The sequence below is a fragment of the Mesocricetus auratus genome, unplaced genomic scaffold, assembly GCF_017639785.1.
Source record: "Mesocricetus auratus isolate SY011 unplaced genomic scaffold, BCM_Maur_2.0 Super-Scaffold_100031, whole genome shotgun sequence".
NCBI lineage: Eukaryota > Metazoa > Chordata > Mammalia > Rodentia > Cricetidae > Mesocricetus > Mesocricetus auratus.
The window spans coordinates 2218204-2231846 of record NW_024429212.1 but is presented as its reverse complement, the minus strand read 5'-3'; the positions used below and the strand labels follow the sequence as shown (position 1 = coordinate 2231846).

The 13643-nt window shown below is 39.8% G+C and overlaps 1 long non-coding RNA gene across 1 annotated transcript in view; it reads left to right on the top strand.

Annotated features, from left to right (window-relative positions):
- Window positions 1-13643, top strand: part of LOC110343247 — a 116369-nt gene that overhangs the window by 30493 nt on the left and 72233 nt on the right. The window contains exon 2 of the long non-coding RNA XR_002385459.2: window positions 3003-3112. This is a non-coding gene — a long non-coding RNA (uncharacterized LOC110343247). The remainder of the gene's footprint in view (window positions 1-3002; window positions 3113-13643) is intronic.

Below are 13643 nucleotides of genomic sequence, written 5' to 3'. Positions count from 1 at the left end.
TTATGTAAAGTCATTATCTCTTTATTCTGATAGTAATGGTTAATTTTTGGATTATCTCTGCACAATAAATAGTTTTTACAATGGGTGGAAGAAAATAGGCACCATAGAAGAGCACGTGGGGAGGGGATGTAGCTGTCATGATAACTCTCATGCCACACCTGAAATGATACTGAAGACTGTGAGGGTCACAGGACCAATGGAATTTGGAAAGGAAGGGTTTGATTGAGGGATGGTTGTGAGGATCAGCCTCTAGAAAGAGTTCTGGGGAGATACTACAGTGACGTCTCACACCATAAATCTCCTCTATGTTCATGAATTCTTGCAAACTTAAGGAGAGAAAGAAAGGTTGAGTTTTACAGTTCGAGAAGAGAAGGCATGGCAACAGCTGTGAGAAACCTAGTTATATGGCATCTGCAGTCAGAAAACAGACAGAGACAAGAAATGAGGCTGGGCTATCAAACCTCAGGGCCCATGTTCAGTGACTCATCTCCTTAAGCAAGGTTCAGTGCCCTAAAAATTCTCCAGCATTCTAAAGCAGTGCCAGCATCTAGGGACAACATGTTCAAATCCTTGAGCCCATGAAGAACATTTCTATTCAAGACAAAGCACACAGTATTTTCTTTCTTGACAAGTATTGAACTGACTGAGAAGAAAGTGCTCTGAGTCTCCAGCCCATTGCTTCTTGGCCCTCTTCACTGAAGTGAACCATAAAAATGAACTTCCCCATATCCCCAAAGAGGTTCCCAAAAGCTCCCTTTCTGAACTGAGCTGTGTCATATAATAAGGATAGTCATTCCATTCTCCTTCTCTCTTGACCACTTTCACCCCAGAGAAGGAAGAAGAATGTACAGAGTGACCTAGAAGATTCTTGACCAGCCTGTGACTTCCCTTGTAGTCAGCTACCATGGTCCAAGCACTTAGCTGCTTGGATAGCCCAAAGTGAGCACAAGAACAGATGCTCTGCTGGTTAGTATTATGTCACCTGGACAGGAGTTAGGATCATCTGGGAAGAGGAAACCTCAGTTGAGAAAATGGCTCTACCAGATAGGCCCATGGCCAAGTCTGTGGGATATTTCCATGACTGAGGATTGATATCAGAGCTCCCAGGCTAGTGGTGCCACCCCTAGGCAGATGATCCTTAGTGGTATAAAACAGGCTGAGCCCTCCATGGAGTGTGAGACAGTAAGCAGTGTCCCTCTATGACCCCTGCTTGGATTCCTGCTTTGAGTTCTTGATCTAGGGTCTGATACACTTCCAGCAGTCTGAGCTGAGCCACAGGGTGTGATCCCAGGGCTGGCATGTCTATGCAGCTTTCTGTGTTGGGTTACAGTGTGGTCAGTACAAAATGTTAAAGCCTATTTGGAAGTGAATACTTGAGCACTAATGTGAATGAATTTTAGGTTCTTTCTCCCAAACATTAGTTAGAAATATTGTCTTAATTTTTTTCTCAAATAGTTAAAGTCCATTTTTGAATTCTAATCATGAAACATATAACTGTGCAAAATGTATTGAAAATTATGAAAGAGATGGACTTAAGGGCTCACAAATAAAGAGCAATAGAAACTTTTGAAAGATTCTTTTTATGTTCTTTTTATGTAGGATTTCCTTGACACTGTTTTTATGATTTTACATATAAAGAAGATTGAAAAATTAGATTTTCAACATTTCTTCTTTTCTCAGTATCATTGTTTAGTGACTAACTGTGATGGCCAAGCTGGTCTTGAATTCCCATCTTCAAGCAATTCCCTTACCTAAGGCTGTCCAGTATCTGAGGTTGTAAGCATGCATTCCTGCTGATGAAATGAACTGTGTTTTTCATAAAATCAATATCTGGAACATAATTATTCAAACTATGAGAAATATTAGTTGCTAAAAAGATGAGGTCCCATATGACAAAATTGAAAATTTAATCAACATGTTTTTGAGGACGCTTATACATTCCTTAGTAAATAGAAGTTACTGTACTTGCCAATATCTTACTTTTAGAAGTTTTTTCTCTTAAGTTTATCTTCAAGTGTCAAGGCATTTAGTGAAAAATATGCATCTTTGTTTGCAAATATATTAGTGCTTCTATATGACCCATGTTTCCTACTTGTGCAGTTTAAGCCTTCATCTTTAGGTCTAGTTTAAAATGTTCTTATTTGAACTTACCAGCAAAATGGAGAATCTATTTCTTCAAATCTACCTTTGAAATAATTACTTGGTAATTCTAGTCTTAAAATGATTTTAGCTTTGTTTTCACATAGAGATATTTAGACTGAGGGCTGGTGAGACAGTCTGGTAGGTAAAACACATGCTGATTAGCTAGATGGTCTGAGTTCAACCCCTGAGTTTACACTGTAGGAGAGAAACCGCCTCTGTGAGCTAACTGACCTCTACCTACTCATGTGCACATCCAGAGCAAGCGTGTACAAGTGTGTGTCTGCATACACACGCAAACACATGCCAATAATATATATTATCTTTAAATTATGGATACGTCTAGATTGGGATTATCTCTTATTGCTGTGTCTATCATTACTTCTTGACAAAGGTCTTATCAGTCAATGGTTACTAAAATGATAAAGAAAGGGAAATAATGCGAAATGATTTACACAGGAGGGAATGAATACTTGATACGTGTCCTTGTGGAAATTCCATTGGTTGGCACTCAACATTTTTGCAAGCTTTAAACTATGTTGAGTTAAAGGCCACCTGTATTTCAAAATTATTTTGACTATTTATTGCTGCTGTATAACAGTAAGATTACAAGGCTCCAGAAATCCAGCACCTGAGCTTGAATCTAGCTCTATCTTATCTATTATCTAGAAATAGGAAATCAGAGAATTCGTCAGGCTCAAGGGTGATTATAAGTATCAGTGAGTTAAGAGAGTTAGACAGTGGATAAAGCCTGGTGCTTTAGAGGATCCAGGAATCACTGACTCTTGATGACTGTAATTCAGTATCCTTAACTTATCCTTGCTTCCTGTCTGCCTTTTCATATGTCAATTAATCCTCTGTAGGCCACGCAGGATCACTGATTTTCACACGGAGATACCCAAGAAGCTCCTGTTGGGAGCCCTGGAGGACTGAGATCCACTGAGGGCTCAACAATTTTCAGTTATCAATTCAGGTTAGTATTTTATGAATCATTCCATTACATTGACTTGAATATATCACATATTAATGTGTTATGTGAACTGTATTTATTTTATCAATAATCATAGTAGTATGATTATATATTATGTGTGATACAGATACATATATAATGCATACCATCTTATTATATATGGATATATATCATGATGTGTCATAATATAATAAGATGCCAAAATTCTGTACAACATATAAGTGTAAGGTATCATGCCAGCCATTGCTGCATGACATAACATTGTACATTCTGGGCCTACTGCACTTGAATGATTTCATGATTTTTCTACAAGGGCTGATCTTTATGCTCTTGTTGCCTTTCTCTTATAATACTCTATTCCTTCCACCTCGCCAGTATCTAAATAGGTCAGTCTTTAGATTGCCTTTGCTTCACTCAATCAATGTGTATGAGACACATTGAGACTGCCCACTTGAGATGACATTATATGTAATTTCTCACTGTCAGAAATCAGGGCTTAGGGATCATAAACCCTGTCTGTTGGTTTAGACTTGCTAACACATCTAGAATGTAGGACCCTTGGGGAAGAGGCTAGATCTCAGACATCATAGTCATTTCCAGCTGCATTCTCTCTCTCTCTCTCTCTCTCTCTCTCTCTCTCTCTCTCTCTCTCTCTCTCTCTCTCTCTCTCTCTCTCTCTGTGTGTGTGTGTGTGATCTATAAGTGAAATCTGCTGTAAGAATGGATACTCAGTACTCAGTGTTAGTATTTAGGCATCTGTACAGGCCTGCCTTTGGAATCTTTACAGGATACACCCTCAGCTGCTGCCACTAAGAGCACCACCTGTGTACATTCACTGTGTTCCCTTATAAAAGGGCCCTGCTCACCTCCCATCCCTCTTACTCTTTCTCTCCCTCTCTGTCTGTCTGTGTTCCCCTCCTTCCCGACTCACTTTCCTGTCTCCTGCTGCTCCTGTCCCTGAAGGTTAGTCTTCTGCTTCCCCTTTGTATGATCCTTTTCCCCTAATTAAGAAAAAAACTCCTCCACTTGAACTCTATAGCATGGTGTCTTTCTCTCTGGAGCTGCTTTTTTAAAAATTACAGCACTCAGTTGACACCAACTCAATGAACAATGCTTGAATGGGTCCAAAGGCCAACAAGAAAAAAATGATATTTCAAGTCTTTTTACTTTTACAATCTCCAAATAAACCATTATGTTGCATGTCAGACACATCAGAAATTACCCCACCCTGAATAATAAAATACACTGAAAGATAAGAAGCCAATATTCCTGTGCAGGAGAGAGAATTAATCAGCAGTAAAAGGACCTAATTGCTACTAGTATGTAAATGACATGATAAAAGACACTTCATTCCCCAGATGTGTCTGGTGATCCAAGTGCAAACTGTTTTCATGTGTGTTTCTAGCACTGTTTACCAAACTGGGTGCTATTTTGTTTTTATTTTTATCTTTTTTGGGTTTTTTTTCTGTTTTATTATTTATTTTTAAGTTTAAATTTAGATTAGAAACAAGGATACTTCACAAGTCAGTTCCAGGTCCCTCTCCCTTTCCCTTCCCTCCTCTCGTACCCTCCCCCCAACCCCCCCATTATCCCCTCATTTCCCCAGGAGGGTGAGGCCCTCCATGGGGGTGTCCACAGTCTGTCATTTCATACAGGGCAGGGCCTACAAGCGCCCCCAAGAGTTCAGGGTGAGAGTGCATCTCACATTGTTGGATGGGAGTCCAAAGTCCATGTGCATACTCGGGATGAATACTGATCTACTTCCCAAGGCTCAATAGATTACCTAGGCCTCCTCACTGACACCCACATTCAGGGGGTCTTGATCAGTCCCATGCTGGATTCCCAGGCTGATGCCTGGGATTCAAGAGTTAACCTTTGTCAGGTCAGCTGTTTCTGGGGGTTAAACCAGCCCAGTCTTAATCCCTTTGGTCATCAGTCCTCCCTCTCTGTTACTGGCTTTCTTGAGTTCAGCTAAGTGCTTAGCTGTGGGAGTCTGCCTCTTCTTCCATCAGCCACGGAATGAAGTTTCTGTTTCCCAGACTCTCTGGCCATGGGATTGTAGGCTGGCACTCCCCAGATCTATGTCTAAAATCCATATACGAGAGAGTACATGCCATGTTTCTCTTTTTGTGACTGCGTTACCTCACTCAGGATGGTTTCTTCTAGTGTCATTCATTTGCCTGCAAATCTCAGGATTCCATTGTTTTTTTTCTGCTGAATAGTACTCCATTGTGTAAATGTACCACATTTTCTCTATCCACTCTTCAGTTGAGGGGCATCTAGGTTGCTTCCAAGTTCTGGCTATTACAAATAATGCTGCTATGAACATAGTGGAACAGACATCCTTGTTGTATGAATGGGCATCTTTTGGATATATGCCTAAGAGTGGAGTTGCTGGGTCTTGTGGTAGGTTTATTCGCATTTTTCTGAGGAATCTCGATACTTATTTCCAAAGTGGCTGAACAAGTTGGCACTCCCACCAGCAATGGAGGAGTGTTCCCCTTTCACCACATCCTCTCCAGCATAAATTGTCCTTGTTGTTTTTTATTTTAGCCATTCTGACAGAAGTGAGATGGTATCTCAGAGTTGTTTTGCTTTGCATTTCCAGTATGGCTAAGGATGTTGAGCACTTTCTCAAGTGCCTCTCAGCCATTTTAGATGCCTCTATTGAAAATTCTCTATTTAATTCTGCAGCCCACTTTTTAATTGGATCCTTTGGTGTTTTGGAGACTTGCTTCTTGAGTTCTTTGTAAATTTTGGAGATCAACCCTCTGTCAGATGTGGGGTTAGTGAATATTTTTCCCATTCTGTGGGCTGCCTTTTTTTCTTGCTGACTGTGTGGTTTTTTTAAGTGAGAGGAAGAATGGGAAAGTGGGTGGGGAGGACTTGGAGCTGGGGCTGGGGAAATAATACAATCAGAATATATTACATATTTAATAAAAGGAAGGAAGGAAGGATTTTAGTGGTTGTGTTATTGTTTAAAAGACACCCTGAGATGTTAGAACCAGAGCTACCGGCTCTCTCAGCCTGTGACTGAGCCCTCACAGGATGTCAGGACATTCACCATTGCTCCTTCACAGAATGGCTTTATGAGGCCAAATGATCTCTAAGAAGTCTGGTGCTCAGCCTGCAATACATTTGTGACTAGTGACCTGCCTGAACTTGTCACATCTCAGTGTCAAGATGACAACACAGGCAGTGCTGCCCGGGCTGAGGCAATGGGATGCAGGAGGGCTGTGCAAACCCAGTTAGAATCAACTCATTCTGCGAAAGTCTCTAACGACTGATGTCTTCGAGATGTGGACGGGTCAGCACAGGCCTCTGAGGGCGGGTGACACACACTGCAGGAGCAGCAGGCACCAAGGAACACTCTGTAGCCTGCATTCTAATACTGAGAAACTCTAATTGTATTTTGATTTATCTTTTTTTTAAGAATTGCAAACCTAGGGACATGCGGAGATTATGTGTTTTCCATGCTTGCATAGTGTCTGGGTTTAATCTAGTCTGTAAATGTCACATCCTCCTGGACATTTATCTTGAATCCTGCTCTAAAATTTCTCACCTGGAAACACCCTAGTTCACCATCTCCGTCAAAGTTCCTATGTTCCACAGGTGAGACTCCAGCCCCGAGAAGGCAAAAAAAGATAAGCTAGTTTGCTTGCAGCTCTGAAGAAGGTAACACAAGAGACATAAAAGCAAGACCTTAACAAAAAGGGATTTGTGCTTATTTGTGAACCTACCTCAATTACATGTGTCTATATCTACTCAAAAGAATTAACTGTTGGAAATGGCCTGTCACTCTGACCAGTGAAGCAGCTGGGGCTTGCTTTTTATCCTCAGAGAAGCTTCCTCCTGCAGCAGACAGGAACAAATACACAGACCATCAGCCAGACAATATGCAGAGAGGGAGAAACATTGGAATATCTCCCCACCCACCAAAAAAAGGGATGTCTCCATCAAATACTTCCCCTCCAGACTCAGAGAACGCTGTGGAAGAGGGGGTGAAAGAAGTTAAGAGTCAAGGAGTTAGAGGACACCAAGAAATCAAGACCTTGAAAACACAGTATGAACAAAGCATACTCATATGTATGAACTTACAGAAACTGTGGCAACATGCACAGGGCCTGTATGGGTCTGTACCAAATGGCGTCCTAGAGATGAGAGAAGTGGTCACAAGTCCCCATCCTTAAGCCAGAAGCTATCTCCAGTTGATAGTTACTTGCAAATGAAAAAAATTTGTTTTCTCCAAGGGAGTCTTCCACTCTTAAAGACATGCCTCATGCCCAGCAGTAGATGGCCAACACAAAACGAACTCAACTTCATCTTTGGAAGTTCTTTGTCTGATAGTGTCAAGTCAGGACATTTATTTTTTAACATTACCGGCCCTTTGCACACAAATTGTGGTTTCTGGTTTGTGTTTGTATGTGATTCCTGTGTGTGCTCGAATACACATCTCTGCGTCTGGTATGTGTCTTGTTCATTTTCTTTGGCTCTTTTTCTTCTTTGGTTGCTTTTTCCTATTCAGGTTTATTTGGTTTTGTTTCACGTTGTTTGATTGTTATTTCTTAGATGCCTATTTGTTTCATTTTTTCTTTGTATTTATTTTTCTCTCACACATCCCAGCCTTGGCCAGTCCTCCCTCCACTTCTCTCAGTCTCCCTCACACTTCCCCTACCCCAGATCCACTGCACCTCTGTCTCCCCTCACAGGGAAGCAGGCCTGTCATTGAGAGAAGGAAAGGATGCTGATCTGGATGTCAGGGAAGAGGAGGAACTGGGAGGAGCAGAGGGAGGGGAACCATAATCACAATATATTCGATTGAAGAAAACTATCTGAAGCTTTTAAAAAGTAAAGAAAGTATTTATTTGTTATAGCAATTAATTAGTGAGATCTATGATTAAAATTATTAGATAGTAGATATAAATTATGAGCACAAATAATCCAGAACTCTACACAGATCAGAACTCTGCACATTTTTGTAATTTCAAAATAGACGGAGAATGAAATAAATTATTGATACATTGCAAAAACATAATAACCATCAAGTCCAGCTGGAACATAAATACCTGGTTTGGATCAAGTGTGGGATCAGGGTTTAAGAAGGAAAAAAAATCCTGTATCCACAAAACAGAAATAACTAATTTAATTCTGAACTGGGTTTTAGTTATTGTAGATAAGACATTCAGGTATTTTGTTTGCTTTAAATGAAAGTCTCCAAGTACAGCCAGGGGTTGTGAGCAGGGGTATGAAGCAACATTGATCTCCAGTAGCATACTGCTTGGGAGTGGGGGTGAGAAGCAGGATTGTTGTCAAGGAGTGCACATTTACAGTGTGAAAATGAGCTGAATTTTCAATACGAACTTATTCATTCTGCTTTAAGTGGAACCGTCTTTACTTCCTGTCCCACTGTTGACCTATTTAAAGTGCATGATTCAAGGGTTCTTAACACACTGAAGGAGCTGTACGGCCGTCACCACAGGAGTGTTTGAACATTTTTATGTCTCTAAATTGAAACTCCAAAATCCTTCATCTACAGCATCCCCCTACTGCTCCTCCCTCCTTCTCTGACCCTTGCTCCACTCATTCACTCCCACCCACTTTTGGCCAAGTCATGTTTATTTGGGACACAATTTTAATATTCCTGCTATTCAAGTTCAGTTTTACAATCTCTGCCTGAAGACCCCTTTCTCTGGCTTGAATTTTTTTCTTACTGGCTTTAGACATGGTGACCTCAGGTTCTTTGGATGATATTAATTGCTGATATAGGCCTCTACCAGCAGCCAAAAATCCAACACCTTTTCCCTTTCCTTTCCAATTCTCCATATAGTGTTCATTTGTAATCAAAATGATATTGCAGAATTAAAAAACTGGACTCTAAAACTGAATTTTGTCAGTCTACTTGTAGATTTTGCTGTTGTCAGACCTTCTTTGGACTACCAGCTTCCAAAAAATGACAGGAAGACTTCTTATTAATTATGAAAGCTCAGCCCTAGATTAGGATTGTCCCCAACTAGCTCTTATAACTTTAATTAACCTGTTTATATTAATCTACATTCTGCCACGTGGTTCATTATCTCTCCTCCATGCTATACTTCTGACTTCCCCATGTCTTGCTGGTGAATTTCCCTCTCTTCTTCCTAGAGTCCCTATCTCTTTCTGGAAGTCCCACATATCCTCTCCTGCCTAGCTATTCGCCAGTCAGCTAATTATTAAGCCAACCAGAAGGTGCCTTGGCAAAGATACATCTTCACAGTGTACAAAAATATTACCCACAACACTTTGTTTAGAAGTTGGAATTGTCTACATAAGTCAAATTAAGTATATTCTTTGTCATACTGAGAACTTTCGAGGAGAGGGTCTATGAGCTTTCATGCAGAACATCCTTGTAAAGATTGATGTTCCATGTTTCAGAGTGAGGTGTGTGATAAGAGGATGATCAATGCGGAGCATGGGTGACTCTCTAAAGGGTCTTCTCCCTGAATCCTAAACCAGAGTTCTGGCTTTGACTAGTGAGAACCCTGTTCTTCTGGTCTATCCCAATGGCACTTTTTCAGTTGCTTTGAGTCCTCCCTCACTTTTCATCATCTGGCTTCATAGTCTATGACTTACCCAAAGAACATTGGCCATTATCTTTAGCAAATCAAATAAAAATCAAGATCTCACAATTATATCCAGTCAGGATGGTCACTGTCTCTGCAGTCAGGCTGTTTGGACTGATGGAGACCATGTGTATAATAGTCCTCCCGCCGCCCCCCCCCCCACATACACAGATACTTAAGAATTTATTTGTGTAGTTACCAGTATCTCCATAACCCTAGCTACAAGTTCTCATTGAAACCATAGATGCTACTCTAAAGTCATATTCATGAGCCCAGCTCTTGCTCTGGATAATCTGTTAACTCACCCTGCACTGAAGAAAAACCACCAATTCACTCAAGGTTCTCTTCCAGTAAATTCCACAGAGCACTGTTGTTAACATTTAACCTCCAGGGAGTGCCTATATCAAACTGTGATTACTCAGTTTCTTATAAATTAAGTCTATGCACTACACTAGTTAGAAGTTACACACTTTAGCCTCTCTCTTACTTACACTATGCCTGTGTAATACAATCACATCTGTCTGTGGAATTCTGCATTCATCCATTTCATATTAATATCTCCATCTGCTGTTGCCATGAGAAAAAAAGACTATATCAGAATTTATTACTTCAGTTTCCTGGAAGAAACATGGGAACCCAACATTGAAAAAATCCTGAATAGTTGGATAATTGACCAATAAAATTATGTAGGCCAGGTAACTTCTATTTTAGAAAGCTAATCATTGCTAATACATTTTCTTTAATGGACGAGGTCCTGTCTGGATTGTCTATTTGGTTTTCTGTGTGTTTTGGTGATTTGTGTTTTCCATGTTTCAAGTTATTAATCTCTTTCATCCAGGTTACTAATTTATCTGCATATGTTAAATAAATCAGTTTCTACTGTTTTATGATTTTTTTCTTTATTCCATGTGTTCAGAGATAATGGTCCCTTTTCCATTCCAGTAGTAAGCATTCCTTCTAAATCTTTATTTCTGGTAGGCCTGTCTAGAGTTTTATCAATTTTATTGATCTTTTCAAATATTCATCTCTTGGTTTTGTTGATTTTTTTCTATTGCTTCCCTGTATGGAATTTCATAGATTTATCCAATATATTTTTCTGTTGCTTGCTTTACCCTTAAATTGCTTTCTTCATTATTTCCCAAGGTGAAAGCTTGGGGAACTGCTTGAAAAATATTTCTCTTCATAAATATATGCTCTTAATCCTATAAATTCTCTCTGTCACATAAATCTTGTAAAGAAATGTACTTTAACTTTTACTTTCTTCAAACAAATGCCAAAGTCTTCTGAAATTTAAAATTTCGGAGTACTCACCTTACCTAGAAGTAGGCTATTTTATCCTCACATAGTTGAGAATCCAGCTAAGTATTGTTGATTTTTTTTAGTTTAATCGCATTCCCCTTGGATAATACTTGGGTGGTTTTAGAAAGAACAAAAACAGACATTACTAACTGATGGTGATACTCACATCTGCTGTCTCCTAAGATGTTTCCTGTAGCAATTATTGAAATAACAAGCATATTGAAGGATTCAAACAAGTTGGAGACTGATCACTGTCTCTTTTAATTCTCTTTTTAACAAGCATTTTGATGTTTCCATTAGGTGAGTGCACACTAGATGACTATTTTCTTGAAGAACACTTCACAAAGTGGGATTGAGTTGGATTGTATACAACATTTTAGGGTGGTATTTCTTGTCCCAGAATGTTTTCCTTGTTTTTTAATCTGCTTATCCTAAGTTAATGTGGCTGTTTTGATTGTCTATATGACATGGCCTCTATCCTTCTTCCATGTCATTTCCCCGTATTATTGTAGACACATTGTTGGGTGTTGTTGTCAAACATTAATAGCATCTAGCTTTTAAAACATGTGTTTGTTGTTTTCACAATTAAACTGATATTTGTCAAAATAGCTATGTGATTATTGTCTCTTATGGGTTAACACATGCCTGAACACTCTGAACACTTACATATTTTCAACCAATTTAACTCCCCTTAAAAGCATCATAACACCTAACCAAGCTTCATAGTGTTGTGGAGAGTTATTTTTGAAAGGATAATTGGTTTCAATTTTCTAGACAAAGATAGCAGTGGCAACATTTTACTTACTGCTGAAATGTGTGTTCAAAAGTACTTAAGATAAGCCTTTGTTTTATACACTCACCACAAGAACAGAGAGCAAGAGTGACAAGACTTTTTTTGGGGGTTTTCGAGACAGGGGTTCTCTGTGGCTTTGGAGCCTGTTCTGGAACTCTCTCTGTAGACCAGGCTGGCCTTGAAATCACAGAGATCTGCCAGCCTGTGCCTCCTGAGTGCTGGGATTAAGGTGTGCACCACCAACACCTGGCTGACAAAACATCTTAATTCCCCTTTGTTCTCCTCATCTGACTCTCCTTTTCCTTGTACAGTACAACATTTTTGTTTGTACACTATTTTTCTCTCCAAACAACTTCTGGAGTTGTTTCCAAGACTTAAGTTTGCCTGAATAGATTATTTTTCTTCCTTTGAGAATTCATCTTGGTGGACACATAATTCTAGTGTTTTTTTTTCTCCTTCAACATTTCAAATGTTTTAGTGGACACTCTCCTTGCTAGTAGGTTTCTGTTGAAAATCTTGTCATTTTTTCCTTCTCCCCTTCCCTCTCTTCCTCCTCTTGTAACTCCTTCTCCATTCTTCTCTTCTGTTACCTCTTCCTCCTTTTTCTCTTTCTTCCTCCTTTCTGCTCCTCCTCCTCCTCTTTCTCTTCTTCCTTCCCCTTCTCTTCTTCATCTACTCCTTTTCATTCTCTTCCTCCATTTCAGCCTCCTTCTCTTTCCCTTTCTATACAGATGAGTATGGTTTCTTCCAATGTTTTTAATCTTTCTCTATTGAGAAAGTGTGGTAAGCCCAAAAGATTTCTGACCTTTCCCTTCCTGCTTTGTGTGTCATAAACCACCTTAATCTGGTTTGGGCATGTGCTAGGTCTATAGAATTCGTATTCATGATTATTCCGTAGGTCCCCCCCCCGCTCACTTCTCCCTTCTCCACTTGGTATTTCACCTTTTAAGCAAAGGTCTCTTGTATTTAAAGGTGGGAAGATTCTGGTCTCACACTCTGAGAACATGACTCCTTCCTTGTGTTTAATTTACAGAGCCATCAAATATTTTTCTCCATGTTAGCCAAAGAACATGGGCAAAATTGCTTCCTTTTGGCTCTCCTTGGAGTGTTCGGGCTACTCTGGACTTCTCTAAGTCCCTCAGTTCTTCGTACTATCTGTATTTTTTTCACTCTTGCACTAACACATTATCCTGGCTATTTGGGGTATGCTGCCAAACTCCTAGAATCCCTTAACTGCTTTTCATTGAATGTGCTTTGATAGCAACTGGATTCTCTGAATTCTCTTTCCTCTCATCCCTTTCTCTTCTGCTGCTTCCACTGCTTACTTCATGTTCCCTTTCTTTTACTTAAAAAATGTTTTTTAGTAAATTGATGTTTCTAGGTTTGCATTTGTTTGTGTGAAAACTGGATCTGATCTATCCAATAGTAGAGACTGGGAAGAATTCACCATGAGTGAGTATTGGCTCCATTTAATTGCTTCACTTTAATCTGGCCAGGAGCTGAAATTCATTGAATACCTGATATAGAGAAATTAATTTTCTCCCCAGCCCTTGTTTTGCTCTTCTTGTTGAGTTTTGGATCCTCTAAGGAGTCCTATGAGAGAGTCTCTGTCCTGGGACTCAGGGCTGGTACTGTGATGAGAAAACAGGGCAGAACATTCTGTGAGCCTTGATGAAATCTGCCCCTTCACTGAGCTTCTGACTAAACTGTGCCATCCCCATTTCTGCAACATCATAGTTTCTCCTTAAGCCTTCTTCAGTGGAACAGGGATACTGGAGAGCACTGCAGTGTAATAGAAACCTCTTCCCCTCAGAGAAGAGCCTTTGTTGTCAGAATGCTTCTT